The sequence below is a fragment of the Microtus ochrogaster genome, linkage group LG2 (genome assembly GCF_000317375.1).
Source record: "Microtus ochrogaster isolate Prairie Vole_2 linkage group LG2, MicOch1.0, whole genome shotgun sequence".
In the NCBI taxonomy this organism is placed as follows: Eukaryota; Metazoa; Chordata; class Mammalia; order Rodentia; family Cricetidae; genus Microtus; species Microtus ochrogaster.
In genome coordinates, this window is record NC_022028.1 from 42,110,797 (window position 1) to 42,126,866 (window position 16,070).

A 16,070-nucleotide genomic window follows, 5' to 3' on the forward strand; every position below is an offset into this window, starting at 1 on the left:
AGAGAGAGGAAGAGAGAGAGAGAGAAACAGGCCTATAGACACAGGCATCAAAATGTTAATAATTCTATTTTTCTTTTTTTAAGCTGTCTATCTTAAAATGTACTTGCTTCTTGGGTTAATTTTTCTTTGCTTTTAAAACCACCACACAAAATGCAAATACCAAGAAGCTGTTGGCTTCAACAGCACATAAATTTGCTCATTAAATTGCTCCCTATCAGAGTAATGGCAAGCAGTCCATTCTCTTCATAATGAGCTATTTCATTTTTCTCCAGGATGGGCATAATCTTAAATTCATCTTAATCAAGTTCCCCAAATTAAGCAGCAGCAAGGCCTGCTTCCCTCTGGCTTACTGCAAGTGTTATCAGGGAGTCTCTAATGAGCAATACAGCTTAACACATGCGAGGAGTGGGAAGTCTGGGAAATAACAATTGAGTGGCTTGCCCAGGCTCCCATACCTACAACAGGGTCTTCCAGAATCACTAACTCCCGTGTCCATAGCAGCCAACAGGCTCATACATGACCGGGTCTGCCTGCCCTACTACAAAGGCACAAGGCAGCTTTGCAAAGCATCTTTGTTTTTATTCCATTATCCAGGACCACAATGCTACTCCATCTTGTGTTTAGCCAAAGCTAAGCAGCGAATGAAATAAAAGAAGAAAAAGAGAATACACTTGGTGGCCCCAGTGGTCAATGGAGCCAGTCTTCCCTCAAAGCAAAGGCTGAGGTCTGATGGAAAAGGAAAAGGCGACAAGGACAAAGAGGTGACAGCTGTCACAGGTCCCCTTTGCTCCAAGACTATTGCTGCACGGATGTGAGACGGTGAAGTGAACGTGGTTGTTGATGTCACACCAAATAGCTCAGAATGTTTTCTGATTCACCCAGGACCGTAAGTGAAAAGCAAAACAAGGACAACAAAACCGCCCTGATCTTTTCCTCTTTGATGCTGGGTAGAACCGAGCAGGTCTGATGAAAAGGGCAGAAGGAAGAAGGGAACAGAAACATCCCTACATCTGTAGACATTAAAGTTTCTCTTCGGTGCTTGAGGGGAGGCCACCCGGGGGTCCATCGCTCAGCCTCGCTGCAGAAGGCAATTACATCAGCCACTTCACGACTCACAGAGCCGGGTGTTTACAAAGTGAACTACATTTGTGGCCGGAATATTAATGACTGCTATCAAGCTCGTCCTCTGATGATTCTCTAGCGAGTCATTTCATTAAAAGTTGTCATTTCAAGACAGGCAATGAAAAGAAGCCTCATTTCGAAGCTAGATAATTTTTCCTTTTAACATTTTTAGTAAGCTCTATTTTCTGTCAGAACGTCTACTTTGAAGTTCAATGTCCTTACTAATTATCAGCTACGGGGAACCGCAAAACACATAAGATCCCCAGACATGCTCTTCTTACCTAAGTTTTTAAAGGTATTTGAATTAGGGTAAAGGAAAGATATTTATTTTAATATATGTTTTTGACCTGAGTGAGGTCATGATGTTCCGGGGGCCCAGGCAGAAAGTTATTGCAGGTTCAAGGTCATCTTTTCCTATAGTGAAACAAGCTCTTTGAAACTGCGTGTGTGTATGTATGTGTGTGTGTGTTACTCTATATTACAATATTTTACACACACACACACACTTACCCTATAGTCAATTGCATACAGTCTTCTGAGGACAGGAGGCTGAAAATAAGTATTTTTTTTTTCTTTACAGTTATGGGTGATTTGTATGCCTACCAACATACAGTTATCACTGCTCTAATTTTTTAAAAAAATCCTTAGGAACCAACTAGCTGAACAAATTAGAAAACTCAGTACTGGAAGAATTTGCCTTACCACCATCAGTAGGTTGACCTAAAGAGCTTCCTTACTGGAGACAAGCCTGCCCACAATCTTCCGAGAGAGGTGCTCAAAGGCCAACTTGACCTCATTAACTTAGAAGGCAGGGAGACATATTCAAATGAAGTTCCATTTAATGATCTTTTCAATTAAACATAGGATACTTTACATTCTATATTTAGCCTTCCAAGAAACTGCCTGCCTCAAGTTCAAGCCACATTCAATCAATTGATGGCGAGAAAGCCTAGCATAGACAGTATAGCTGGAAGTGGAATCTCCTTCCAACTCTCCTCCCCAGCCCCACCCCCATTCCTCCTTCTTCCCTCCTCCCCCCAATTTCCCATTCCTCCACTTCACCCCCCCCCCCCCCCCCATTCCTCCATCCTCCCACCCTCCCCCCAATTTCCCATTCCTCCACTTCACCCCCACCCCCACTCCCCATTCCTCTACCCTCTATGATCCCCCACTCCCTATTTCTCCACCCCCACCCCATCCCCACTCTCCATTCCTCCACCCTTCACCCCACCCCCATTCCCCATTTCTCCACCCCCACCCCATCCCCACTCTCCATTCCTCCACCCTTCACCCCACCCCCATTCCCCATTTCTCCACCCCCACACCATCCCCAGCACACCTCCAGGCAACCAGGAATTCCAGCCAGAGGAACAAGACTTGGCTGTAGACAACTGTGATGTAAAAGAAGAGAGTTGTTTTTCCCAAATGAGGGAAGATGGCATGGACGGGCTGTCCCCACTGTGACTGTGTGTGTCTGCGTCACACAGAAAGTTTTAGCAAACCAATCTAAACATGGTTTCCAGCCTGAACTCAGTATGGCTGAAATAGTCTAGAGACCTGGAGGCTAAACATGCTTATGTGGGCGCTGGAGAGATGGTTTTATGGTTAATAGACTCGAGCAGTTCCTAAACCCTACATCAGGAAGCTCACAGCTTCTTGTAACCCCAGGTCCAGGGGATTCAGCATCCCCTCCTGAACTCCATGGGTATCTGCTCTCATGTACACATACCTACACACAGAAACACACATACATGTAATTAAAATAATATCAATATTTTAATACGCTTATATGATTTCCAAATACAGCCATTCTTGGGAAACAGTAAGTACTTAAGACCATGAGGCACAAGGATCACCGTGAGTTTGAGGCCACCCTGGCCACATAAAGAATCTTAGGCTATATAGAGTTACATTATGAGACCTTGTCATGAACAAAATGAAACAAAAGAATACTCATCCTATACCAATGATATATAATCTGAATTTTATATCTTATATTGCTGGTTTAGGACATTTTTATAAGTAAAAAACATACATAGCTTTTTACTAGTTAATGTTCTTTTTTGAACTTCCCTTTTTTCCCCATGATGAAAATGCCATGTGTTGTCAGTTTAAACCCATGGCATCACTCCATTGGCTGTGTAACAGGACAGCGTGGAAGGGTAAGCCAAACGTCTCCATACTGGGTAACACCAACTGCCAGTGATTCTTGTGCACAATACATTTTTGCTAATAATTTATGAAAAGTCATTGCTCTACAGCCCTGACCATGCTGTTTTGGGGAGGACTGTGGAAGGACTTTGAAACTTTAGGCTAGAAAAGCCATGGAGTGTTGAGAACTCAGTGGGCAGTTCTGTAGAAGCTTGGAAGATGAGACTGTTGAGAGAGGGGGGGGACCGATAGAGGCTTGGCTCCTGATTGTCAGAGTCCTGTCACCTGTGTGAAGACGCTGTGGTTCTCGTGAGCTGGTGCTGAGAACCAGCTGTGATTAAGAAGAGATCAGAACTGCTAAAGCGAAATCATTGTTTTGCTGGGACAATGGCTGCTGGCCGGCTGGGACTGAAGAATCAGCAGCATTTCAGAAGAGACCAGCACGGCTGAAGTGAAATCTGGGAAGTGTTTTCCCAGCCAGCACATGTGAGCCATGTTCCATGGGTGGCCATGGTTGTACCTTGTGCTGGCAGCCAAACTTGATCAGGTGTAAGAGTCACCCAGGTGTTACTGGTTTGGAAGGCATGAAAAGCCACTGAGGCGTGGCACTGTGAGGGGCCAGGATAGTCCACCTGCAAAAGTGCGGCCTCGGTAGCAGTTGAAGCCCCAGGAGAGAAAGTGTAGTGGGAAGAAGTTGAGCTTCGACAACATGAAGAGAGTCCAGGAGAGGCTATCGGTAAAGTGTAACCCACTTGCATCAGAGACCCACTCATTTTGGAGATGCCAGGGTCATGCGATGGCCACCAAGAACAGCCACAGCTGTGAAGTGGAGCCTGACAGAGCCTCTGCAGGCTGTGTGCGCTGCAGAGGGCAGAGCCGAGAAGTGACCCAAGTCCTTTGGAAGGCTTTGAAGATTGAAGCTTGTGAGTGAATCCCAGACATTGGGCCTTGAGTTATTTAGACTATCGGGGTTTTGTTCAGATTGTGTCTGTGTCCTGCTTCTTGCCTCCTAAAGTAAGGAAATATTTAACTTAATTCTGATTTTTACAGCAGCCCACAGTTGAGAGATTTTGAGGTTTTAGAGGAAATTTTGGATTTTTAAAAAGAGAAACCTCGAAAACCCAAAAAAAAAAAAAAAAAGACTAGACTTCTAATTTGTTTGAATTTGTAAAGACTGTGGGACGTCTAAAGTTATTTAGGTTTTATATCGTGATATTAATGTCAATGTGCCATTTGGGGGATAAATGAGAAAGTTGTAATTGAAAAGGGAAATGTTTGTGTGTCACGTCAGTAAGAGGTCACTCGTGCTGGCTAGTTTTATGTCAATTTGATACAAACGATAGGGTCATCAGAGAGGAGGGAGGCGCCACTGAGAGAATGCCTTCATAAGATTGCAAGATCTGACTGTCGGCAAGCCTGTAGGGCATTTACTTAATTAGTGATTGAGCGGGGAGGGCCCAGCCTGCTGTGGGCGGTGCCAACTCTGGGCTCGTGGTCTGGGGTTCTATAAGAATCAGGCTGAGAAACAGTGGGCAACAGTAAGCGGCACTCCTCCGTGGCTTCTGCATCATCTCCTACCTCCAGGTTCCTGACCTTGCTGCTTTTGATGGCAAACTGTTCTATGAAACCGTGAGCGAAATAAACCCTCTCCTCCCCAAGTCGCTTGTGGTTATGGTGTCTCATCACAGCAATAGTAACCCTAGGACAGATGGAAAACAAGGTGCGGGGCTGGAGGGATGGCTCTGTGGTTAAGAGTGCTCGCTGCCTTTGCAGAGCAGCCACGATTGGTTTTCAGCACCTACGTGGCTACTTACAACTGCCTGCAACTGCAGTTCTAGAGGACCTGACTTTCTCTTTAGTCCTCTATAGATGCTCACGTGCACAGTGGGTACCGACACAGAGACACACACAACATATTAAACAAAATAAAAGCTTCAAAATAAGGATTTGAGGTAACTTCCAGGTTTTTTTAATTTGTTGACTGACTTGCAGATTCTGCTCTTTTGCTACAGAGGTATGGTTGGATGTAATCAAAATTTCAACATGTGTTTTTTGTTTTCATCTAATTGATGACACTGTGTTCGTTGGTTGGTTTTGTCAAACTGACAGAAACTTAGATGTATGGGGGAGAGAGAATCTCAGTTTAGGGATTGCCTCCATCAGACTGGCCTGGGGGCCGGTCTGTGGGACCATTTTCTGGAATGTTCCCACCTTCATTCCTGCCCTGACTTCCTTCAGTGATGGACTGATTCTTGGATTGAATTGAAATCAGCCCTTTCCTCCCAAGTTGTTCTTGGTCATGGTGTTTATCTCTGCCATAGAGCCCTACATAAGACACTGCTGGGTGTGTGCTGTTCCTTGAACACGTGCTTGGAATCCTCTAAGCTTTTGGTTTTGATTAATTTTGGAAAAAGCTGCTACTTCTTGAAGCATCTTTTTTCCTTTCTTCTTTATAAGAACCCCTAACTACTATCCCCTAGTCCTTGGAAGCCCCAGACAGTGTGTTCCTGAATGAACTATTTTCATTTCTGTTACCTCCATGGTGGGTCCTCTCGTCCTCATGGGTTGCTTAGAATCATCTCATGGTTTTTGATTTGCTGGCTTTCCTGTTGAGCCTTTACCATAGCAATCATGGTTGTTTAGAATTCTCTGCGAGGTGGTTCCAGCACCTATATCATGGTGACATCTCATTCTGTTGGGTGTTTTGCTCCTGCAAGTGCGTGTGTGTGTGTGTGTGTGTGTGTGTGTGTGTGTGTGTGTGTGTGTGTGTGTATGTGTTTATGCATGGGTATAGGGATGCATATGTTTGGGGCTGGTATGTGTATATGTGGGAATACATGTATGCTCAGGCCACAGGGGAGGACACTAGGTATCTTTCTCTGTCATTCACCATCTTAATATTTAGAGAGAGGCCTCTCACAGGCTACACATGTAGGCTGGTGGTCTTCTGGGAGTGCAGGCATGTACGTGGTGATGCCTGGCTTTGTATGTGCATTCTGGGGACTGGGAGTCAGGTGTTTGTGCTTGGTTGGCATTTACTCTTAACCACTGAGACATCTCTCTTGACCCTGGTCTTAAACTTACATACATCCTCTGGCTGGCCAAATATTTGGAGCTTCTGAAATCATCAGCCATAAAATGATTGGTTGGCTATATATTTTCTAATAATAGCCTCACACCTGGCCAAAGCCTGTTTATCATCTTGCATGCAAATTTACCAAGAGCTCTGGGGAAAATGGGACGCCAATTGTCCACTCTAAAATTTTAGGCCAACTGGTCTTTCATTTTCTATGCCAGTCTGATTTTTAAAAACTGATACAGACTTTTAACTAATTTTTAAAATTCAGTTTACAAAATAATGCTCTTTGCTATGGCATTTTTATGCATTTATGGTACTGTGTTCTTAGTGGTTCTCATAACCTTTAATGACAAGGTCTTTCTTGCTTGTGGTAGTTAATTTTGAAATTCAACTTGGGTGAAAAAAGAAAAACACCTCTGACATCGGTGTAGCACATGTCTGGGTGCCTCTTGAGGTTGTTTTCCCAGAGAGTTTTGAGTGAGGAGGCGGAAGACCCACCCTCAAGATGGGCAGTAGCGTCCCAGGTACCCCATGCTGAATAAAAACAGAAGAAAGGACAAAGCTAACTGAGTGTTGAAATTCCCTTTTCTGCTTCCTCAACTACAGCAGCCTTGTGTTCATGGCATGATGTGCTCCCATCATGCCGGACTGGATATCCTCAAGTCATGACCATACAGAGCCTTCTTCCCCCTCCTTATTGTCTGTCTGTCACGGTGACAACAACAGTAACTTACACATTGCTTTTCTGGATTTTCCTGGTGCAGTCTGAAGACACACAACACACACCATTCCCTGCCGTGACCTACTGTCAGCAGCCCGTTCAGAAGGAAAGATGGCTGACCCACACTTTCGAATGCAGCTCCGAGTGGCTCCTACCAAAGCTGAGGTAAGTTTCCATATGATCTGTTTTCATCTACCTCTATTGCCTACACTTTAACAAGCATCTTTCCATGTGAACTGGCTGAGTGCCCTTGACCAATACCCAAATAATTGATTTTGATGCAATCGTACTAACCAATGATTGGTCATTTCACAACCACGGGAAGGGTCAGTATTGATGACCGGAGTTCAATGTCCAGAATCCACGTGGTAGAAAGAGAGAACAGACTATTCTTAAGTTACCCTCTGACCACATGTTCACTGTGGCATGTGCTCGTACACAAACACCAATACACATACACACATGCATGCACACAAGATGAATCAATAAAATGTAATTTTAAAAATTTTAAAAGGCTGGCTTAGAAATGCAGACAGTGATACTAACAGGCAGAGAGTAGCCATTTGTGAAAACTTACTTCTGCAAATACATCTCTGATCTGTTTCGTATGAATTTATCTTAATTATAAAGCGCATCCTATATTTTCCTCAAGTGCCTTATCTGCTATAAATACATTTTAAATTTTTGCCTTACTCATTTTATGAATTGTTGCTATCATCGGTTTAGTGTTTTGAGGCAGTCGTAATGCTGAAGTTCATGCGTTGGTTTTTCGTTTGTTTGATTTCATTTGCCTATTGATTAAGGCAGGATACGAAAGTCATCCCCTCTATGGAACTCTTCCCCTTTGTGTCCTGTAGTGTTTGATTTATGAAACGGGGTATGCTTGCATTCAATAAATGTCTATTTGCCGTAGTTGTATTTTCTTGATGGATTGTTCTGCTTATTAACATGGCTTTTCTTATCCCTTATGACGAATTTTTGGCCTGAAGTTTGCTTTGTCAGGTGTACTTTGTTTTAGATTCTGATTGGACTGTCTTTTCATTTCAGTCTGCTTGTGGTTTTCCCAGTGGTGTGAGTTTCTTGCGGACAGCATAGACCGATGGTTATTTTATAGTCCGTTCAACTAGTCCATGTCTTTTAACTGAAGTGCTACAATTCTCATTTGGATTAATAGTGAACGGGATATGCTACTTTCTCCTCTCTTCAACTTATAGAGGTTTATTGATGAATAAGTAATATTTGACTCTTTCTTAATTCTTGTCTGTTTCTCTAGTGAGATATGTTCTTTCCTGACTCTTGTGCTTCTATATATTTTTCTTCTACTGGGGATATTATACCTCTAAGTCTCATTTGCAGTGCTGGCTTGGGACTGTGAATTCCTTTAATTTATGCAGAAGATGTAAGGTCTCCATTCCTCCTTTGATTTTTAAAGGATAACCTTGCTGGATATAGTCATCTTTGTTGGTAGGTATTTTTTCCCAGGGGTTCAAATGTATCAGCTCACTCCTGTTCTTTAGTGCCTCTGATAAGGCTGCTGCTGTCATGGTGACAAGCTTGTAACCAACTTGGAATTCTTCTCTTACAACTTCCACATTTCTTTCTACCACACCACTGGCATCTTAACCACAGTATTGCTTGGAGAGATTGATTTTAAGATTTATTTATTTATTTATTGTATATGAGTATTCTACCTGCATGTATGCCTTTATGCCAGAAGAGGGCATCAGACCCCACTATAGTTTTGAGCCACCATATGGTTGCTGGGAATCAAACTCAGGACCCCTGGAAGAGAAGCCAGTGCTCTTAACCGCTGAACCATCTCTCAAGCCCAGCATGGAGAGATTCTTGTCTGCTAATGTACACATGGAGTTCCAAATTCCTCCTGCTCGTGGTTGTCCATTTCCTTCTGTAGATCTGAAAACTTCTCTGCTACAATTTGTTGAATTAGTTATCATGCCTTTAGCCTGTATTTCCTCATCTCTACCACAGATTCACAGATTGGGACCCTTAATCATGTCATGAATGTTGTAGAAATTGCTGTTCGTTTAATGATATAGAAATTTAATAATTCCTCAACCTTTAATTTTTGGTATCTTTGGTCTGGTCTAGTACACAGTGATACATCTCAGTATTTGCTGGATTTATTGAAATTTCCCTTCTCAATGATACCACTTGTTCTTTTGTTACAGAATCTTTTTTCTTTCTTTCTTTTTCTTTTTCTTTCTTCCTTCTTACTGAATTTCTCTTCCAATACCTGCTATGCATTAAACATATATATATTTCCAAGTCTCTTCCTACTTTTCTATCACTGTGAAGAGGCACCATGACCAAGATAACTTATAAAAGAAAGCATTTAATTGGGGGCTTGCTTACAGCTTCAGAGGATAAGTCCATGATCACCACTGTAGGAAGCATGGTGGCAGACCAGCAGGTATGGTGCTGGAGCAGTAGCTAAGAGCTTACGTCCTGATCATCATGTCAGAAGCAGGGGGAGCAAATGGGGCCCTGCATAGACTTTTGAAACCTCAAATCCCATCCACAGTGACACACCTTCTCCACCATGGCCACACCTTCTAATCATTCTGAAACCATCCCACCAACTTGGGACCAAGTATTCAAATAGATGAGGATGTGGGGGCCGTTCTCATTCACACCTCCACACCAGGTGTGTGAAACATATATTATTTATTTATTTATTACTGTAACTTTTGGTCTTTCAGCATGATGGCAATTGAACCTTTGACCTCAAGTATACAAAACACATGCTGTACCATTGACCCCCGCACTGGAAGCAGGGAATCAATGCATTATTTTATTGGAAAACATGCACACACAGAGAGAGCGCATACAATAATGGCCGGGCTATCTAGATAACTGCCACTCTGATTGGATGGAGTGTAATCCCACAGGGAAGCCCTAAAGAAGGTGCACAAATATTACCCTGAGGAGCTAGAGAGATGAGTACATACATATTAATACCTGAGAGCCCCCGTATTAGGTTTCTGGTCTGTCCTTCCAAGTGTTCATAAATAACAGCATGCAATGTTAGACAAAGAACAACATTCAGTGACAGCTGGAGAGCTACCAGAGTACAGTATCTGGTAAAAGATGGGGCTCAGCAGGTTATACTACAATGCCAAGGGGATTTGGGGACTCTCTTTAATATATTATTCATAATATTTATAAACACCACATAGGCTTCTTTCTTCCATTAAAGAGAGAGAAAACAGACCTGTTCAATCAGTACGTTGCATCTCTTTCATGTACAGAGCAATAGTCTCATCACTGGGGGTAGATCAGCAAGCAGTACAGAGGAGTTGCATTTTCATATAGTTTACACTGCAGTGGAAAGAGACTGGCTGCCATGGAAACCAATACAACATCCGATGCAAATGGGACCTTAGAGGAAAAAACAAACTAAAGGAATTGAAGATAAAAGTTGCTTTTAAAGATAACCAGTCTAGGGAGTCTGCTCAAGAACTGAATGTTGCAAGCCAAGGGAATAATTCTGGGCATACAAAACGGAAAAGCCCACAGCCACCAGGGAGATCTATGCTAGGTATGCATAAAGAGTCAGTGTGGCTGCGGTACAGTAAGGGAGAGGGGAAAGTAGGCAGGTGTCAGGTGAGAGCTGCAGACTCCTCAGCCTTAGTGAGAACGTCACTTTGATTTAGGAGTAGCAGGGACGAGTCATGACATAGAGACCAAGGAAAATGACCCCTGAGTCTTCTGTGCTAACTCAAGTACAATGGTGATATTGCTGACAATCCCAAGAAGGAAAAGGTAGGGGCCAATGAGACGGCTCAGAGAGCACAGACTCCTGTCGCCTCACCCAGGAAGGATTGAGAACTGGCTCTTGTAAGTTGTCTTCTGGCTTCCATATGTAGGACATGTCACATGCTTGCCCACATAAACTAGTGCTTGTGAGCATGTGCACACACACACTTGCACACACACACACACACACACACACACACACAGTAAATAAAATGCAATCGACATAATAAAAAGACTTATTTTTTAAAAGGAAGGCAAATCGCTTGAGTGGCTTGTCAAACAGGAACTGCCTTCCTCCCAGGCCAATGGTATTTTGCCACGGAAGATGCTTCTATTTCATGTAGCTAGAGATACTCATTTCTCTAGAATGTCTCATGGATGTGTGTGAACAGCGGGTCTCTTGGTCAAAGCAAAACAAGAAAAATCGCCCAAACCGCTAAAGCAATATCACCACAGCCTAATTTTAATAAGGTACATTTGCCTTTTGTTTCGAAGCCCTGGGGAGCAGGGACTCTGGACCCACAGACCTAGTGCTTAACTGGTACCTTTGACTGCCAATCGCCAGCCTTACCTTGTGAGACCCCCAGATACTTTGGAAATCTCAAATTGCTGCTTTTCTGCCTGCTGGGTGCTGTGAATTGGAAAGAGCTCAGTCATTTGTTTCCCTCCGCATGCCTGAGGTGCTTCACGGATGCACATTCATTTCAGAGCTGCTGTTGGGGACTTCTAAGTCCCAAAGGTCAACAGACAGCCTTGGAATATGTAGCTTTATTCATCTTGGTAACAGCGGGGAAGGAATAGATAGAAAGAGCCTGCCGGCAAACGGACACAAAATGGGGGGACAAAAAAACGGAAATGGCAAGGTAATTTCATTTTGTATTTTTGGACAAAGAAAGAAAAGGAAAGTCCTGGCGTCATCACCCTAATCACCTGGTTGGCATTTGGGAGCCTTGCTGTGCCGCTCATACAGGAGAATGTTGATGATCTGACTGTTATCACTTCAGCCTAACCAAATGATGGGTTCAGGACTCTGCAAACTTCAGGGTAGCCATCCAGAAGCTCCCTTCAGATTCAAATGCCATCAAGGGGTTCATGTGTCCCCCTTTTCTTTCTAAAATACTAAATCCCTTCAGCCTCACAAACATCACTTGAAGGACATGGGTGGGTTGGTCCTGGGCAACAGTCCACGAAAGGAGTATATACGGAGTGAGAGAGATTGTTTGGTGGTTAAGAGCAGTTGCTGCTCTTGAGGAGGGCCCAGGTTTGATTCTCAGCACCCACAAGGCAGCTCATTCCACTTGCAAGGAATCCAACAGTCGCTTCTGGCCTCTGTAGGCACTAGGCATGCACATGCATGCAGGAAAAACACTCATACCTATAAAATAAGAAAAAAAATAAAAATGATTTTTTTTTTAAAAAAAAAGGGCAAGTAGGGCAGCACCTCAGAATCGTTGGAGATGGTTTCCAGGAACTCTGTGGATGCCCAGCTTTGCAAATGGTCAAGGACCTGTTGTAGGAAAGCATACAACATGAGTTTAAGCTATGCACACACACACACCCTCACTGACACAAAATACACGCTGTGTAATTGTTACGCTGCATTGGTTAGTGAACGATGGCATGAAAAATATGTTTACCGTATTAGTAACCCAGCAGGTGTTTGTCCCATTACTTTTGATCCATGATGTGTTGAACCCCTGGGTACGGAGCTCCTGGCGTTGGAGGGCTACTCTGCTTGGTTTGTGACAGACAAAGCAAGAGGGGCGATAGGATGGAGATAGACTCCCTGGGTTCCAACTCCAGCTAGCCTACTCCTTGGCCATGTTCCTCAACCCCAAAGCATTCGCTCCCTTACCTGAGAATAATAGCAGCACATTCCCAAGGTCACAGAGAATTAACATGGGTGCGCTCTCTGCAACCTTGTCCCCCGCAATGTCACGTGTTCCGCATACAAGTGGGTTCACTCCCTTCCTCTGCCCCTTCCACTTTACTAGAAATCTGCTGGCCACTATCCTATCGTGGGCTGCGTGGGGACACAGATGTCATCTAATTATTAACCTCTGGTGTCGCCCATGCTCTCCGGAAGTCCCAGCCAGACTTTCAGGACTCAGAATGACTGACTCCACGTGTCACCCAGTCCCCAGCCAGGGTAAGGAGAAACGAGACTATCGGAGGGAACTTAAGCAGGCTACCCCAAACTTTCCAGAATGTGTCCTAGGCATTTTGCATTTTCTGACCCTAATTGCACCCAAGAAGGGTTTTTGAAGGTCAAGATAAACACTCGGGACAGTGTCCTGTAGAGAGTGAAGGTGCTCACATGACTGACGTGTCCACTGCCAACTGGCTTCTGGCAAGACAGTATGACAGAGTCAAACATCTACATGGCTGTCAATTCAAGAACAAACAAGTCAAACTATTTCTAATAATGACACGGAGCAGGAAATTTCTACCAGTAAAACCAGAGCTTGAAATGACTGTAAATTTCAACAGTATGATTCATTTTGTGGAGAAAGAATTCGGAAATAATTGCAGTGTGTGGGAGGGAATTTATATAAAGCTCCTATCGACCCAAATGCGCACTGGTAGGAAATGAATTTTTTAGATTATGGTCCTTGTATCTTACCAACTTTGGGCCCAAAAAAATAATAGGGAATCTTTAATGACATCAGTGAGATTACTGTTTAGGGTGTCTCTGTTGATTTTGTTGAATTGGCTTGGTTTATGGGCATTGATATTTTGCCTGTATGTATGTCTGTGTGAGGGTGCCAGATCCCCTGGAACTGGAGTTACAGACAGCTGTGAGCTGCCATGTGGGTGCTGGGAATTGAATACAGAACCTCTGGAAGAATAGCCAGGTTTCTTAACCACTGAGCCATCTCTCCAGCCAGACTGCTTGTTTTGCAGTGGTTGCTTTCATTGTATCCTTGTGAATGAATTTTTTTTCCCAATAAACCCTGAAGACACTAATAGGAAAAGGAAGGAAAGGACACTGTCACTGTTCAGGGGTAGTTCTGATTCTGGAATGCTGAGACCCATCTCCCCTTACGTAAGTAAAGACACTAGGACCTCCCATGCGCATCAAGTACCCTGCTGAATACGTGCCCCACAAGGAAGTGGTAACATCACTTGGAGCAGGTAGATGAAGTTACTTTTCCCTTAGATGAATTTTAGCCCCTGCAAGGTCAGGCAAAAAGTGTCAGGAAAGCCTTCTAAACCCAAGAAAAGACTGGTGTCTGTATGTGTGGGAAGCTCTTAAAGCACCCAGTGAGGCAGGATTGGCCTGCACTCAAATTTGGTTTTGTCTGTAATAAAGCCTTTGCCTGTTGGAATGTAAGTCTCCTGATAGGAAAAGTATATTTTCTGGCATTTGTTGGCCAATTGGACTTCTAAATCAAAATGCTGATTTCTGCAGTTTTTAATCTTTAATTGTCATAATCCAATATCCAGTCATTCTCTACTTTGGCTTTTCCATCATTCACAAAAACAGCTTTTTATGGTTGACATATCCCACCTATCTTGACTTGTGCACATAAAAATTTTATGTGCGCATCCAAACTCTAGCCTTGAGTATCATGTCTAGATCTTCATAGCAGCGTGGAAAGCCCCGTGCTTAGAAAAGGAGGGGACAGGTTCCATGGTAGGTAAGAGGGAGACTAGGGAAAACCCAAGGACTTCATTTTCCAGGGACGTTACAAAGCAAAGCATTTCACATTTAGCCTAAATGACCTAAATTTGTGCGAATTTGTATCTACATACCTGTTACTTTAGTTATTCAGTCCCAAATGCAAACCACCAATGGTGTGTGTGTATGTAACCTTAAACCAGAATTTGAAATCAAGGTTAAGAAATTTAAATACCCTGAAAACATTTTTTTTATAGAACCTGCCTCATTGGTTTTATCTATTAACAATTCATGTAGTATAGGGAAAAACTATCAGTCTTCTACAAAGATGATGCACACGAGTGTGTGTGTGTGTGTGTGTGTGTGTGTGTGTGTGTGTGTGTGTGTGTGTGGAAGGGGGCACATGTGTGTATGCATGTGCTCTTATTAGTGCTATGGCTTGAATATGATTCCCCAGCCCCTGCTTTCTGTGTTGGGAAATCGGTGCACAGTGTAGCATTGTTGCGACTGGGACCCTCAATACTTGGGAACTGGTGCAATGCCCCTAGGTAACCTGGCAGTGCCCTCAGAAGGGATGAGTGTTCTGAGGGACCACAGTCTTCCTCTGGGTTTCCTGTCTCAGTCCCTGGTGACTCCTTCCCCTGTGAAAGCACATCATGGTGTCAATACTATCTCGCTAAGTCAGCAGCTTAATCCAAACCCGTACAATGGGCGTGCCTGTTGACCCAGAAATCCAACCTGCAGACACTAACCCTAAAGAAAGAGACAACTGCAAGACATACAAGCAAGGCTGCCTACTGTGGTACTAATTACAAACGTTTCAGACCAGCAGCTGCCTCCCAATGGCCAGGACTCAGTAGGGCTGGGCGTGTTCATGAGCTAGGATACAGCGAGGGCACTGGCATGTGAACACACTCAAGCCAAGAAGCGTCATTACAGCTTAACTCTGTACGTGCAACATGCAAAACATTCCTAATTGGTATCTCTGGTGTCAGGGTGGTGATTTATTTATGCCCTGCAGAGAGCATGCTCAACAAGGAAAAGCTATTGCTTCGGTAATTATAGAAATACCAATATAAATAGTTCAAAAAAAAAAAACTAAATCGAGAGAAAGCATAAAATCTATAGAAAGTCACCTTGGTGTTAAAGTATTAGAAAACAGACATTTATAAATACAGCGTCGTGTGTGCTTAGACTTTTTACTTCCCACACCAAAGTGGTCTTGAGTCGAGCTAAGTAATCCGGTAAAGTGTCAATCAAGGGTGTTGGAAAGACGATCTGATGGGTGAGAGTACATGGCACATTGCACAAGCTTGAGGCTCTCTGTTTAGATGCCAGAACCCAGGTGAGAAGCTGGGCTTGCCCATAGTGTTCTCTCTAATCCTAAAGCTGTGGTGGTAAAGACAGGAGGATGTCTGGGCTTGAACTGTCAGCCTAGCTCCAGGTTCAGCAAGATACCCTGATCAAAGGAACACAGCAGAAAATGATGGAGAGGGAGACCTGATATTTTCCTCTGGCTTATTTAATGCCCATATACAGATATACATGTACAGACATAGACCACCTCTCTCTGTCTCTGTCTCTGTCTCTCTCTCTCT

General features: G+C 43.6%; 1 long non-coding RNA gene across 3 annotated transcripts in view; it reads left to right on the forward strand.

Moving 5' to 3' along the window:
- The window catches only part of LOC113457576, a 124,213-nt gene that overhangs the window by 23,119 nt on the left and 85,024 nt on the right, over positions 1 to 16,070 (forward strand). For all 3 annotated transcript variants that reach the window (XR_003378118.1, XR_003378117.1, XR_003378119.1), the window contains exon 4: positions 7,117 to 7,238. This is a non-coding gene — a long non-coding RNA (uncharacterized LOC113457576). The remainder of the gene's footprint in view (positions 1 to 7,116; positions 7,239 to 16,070) is intronic.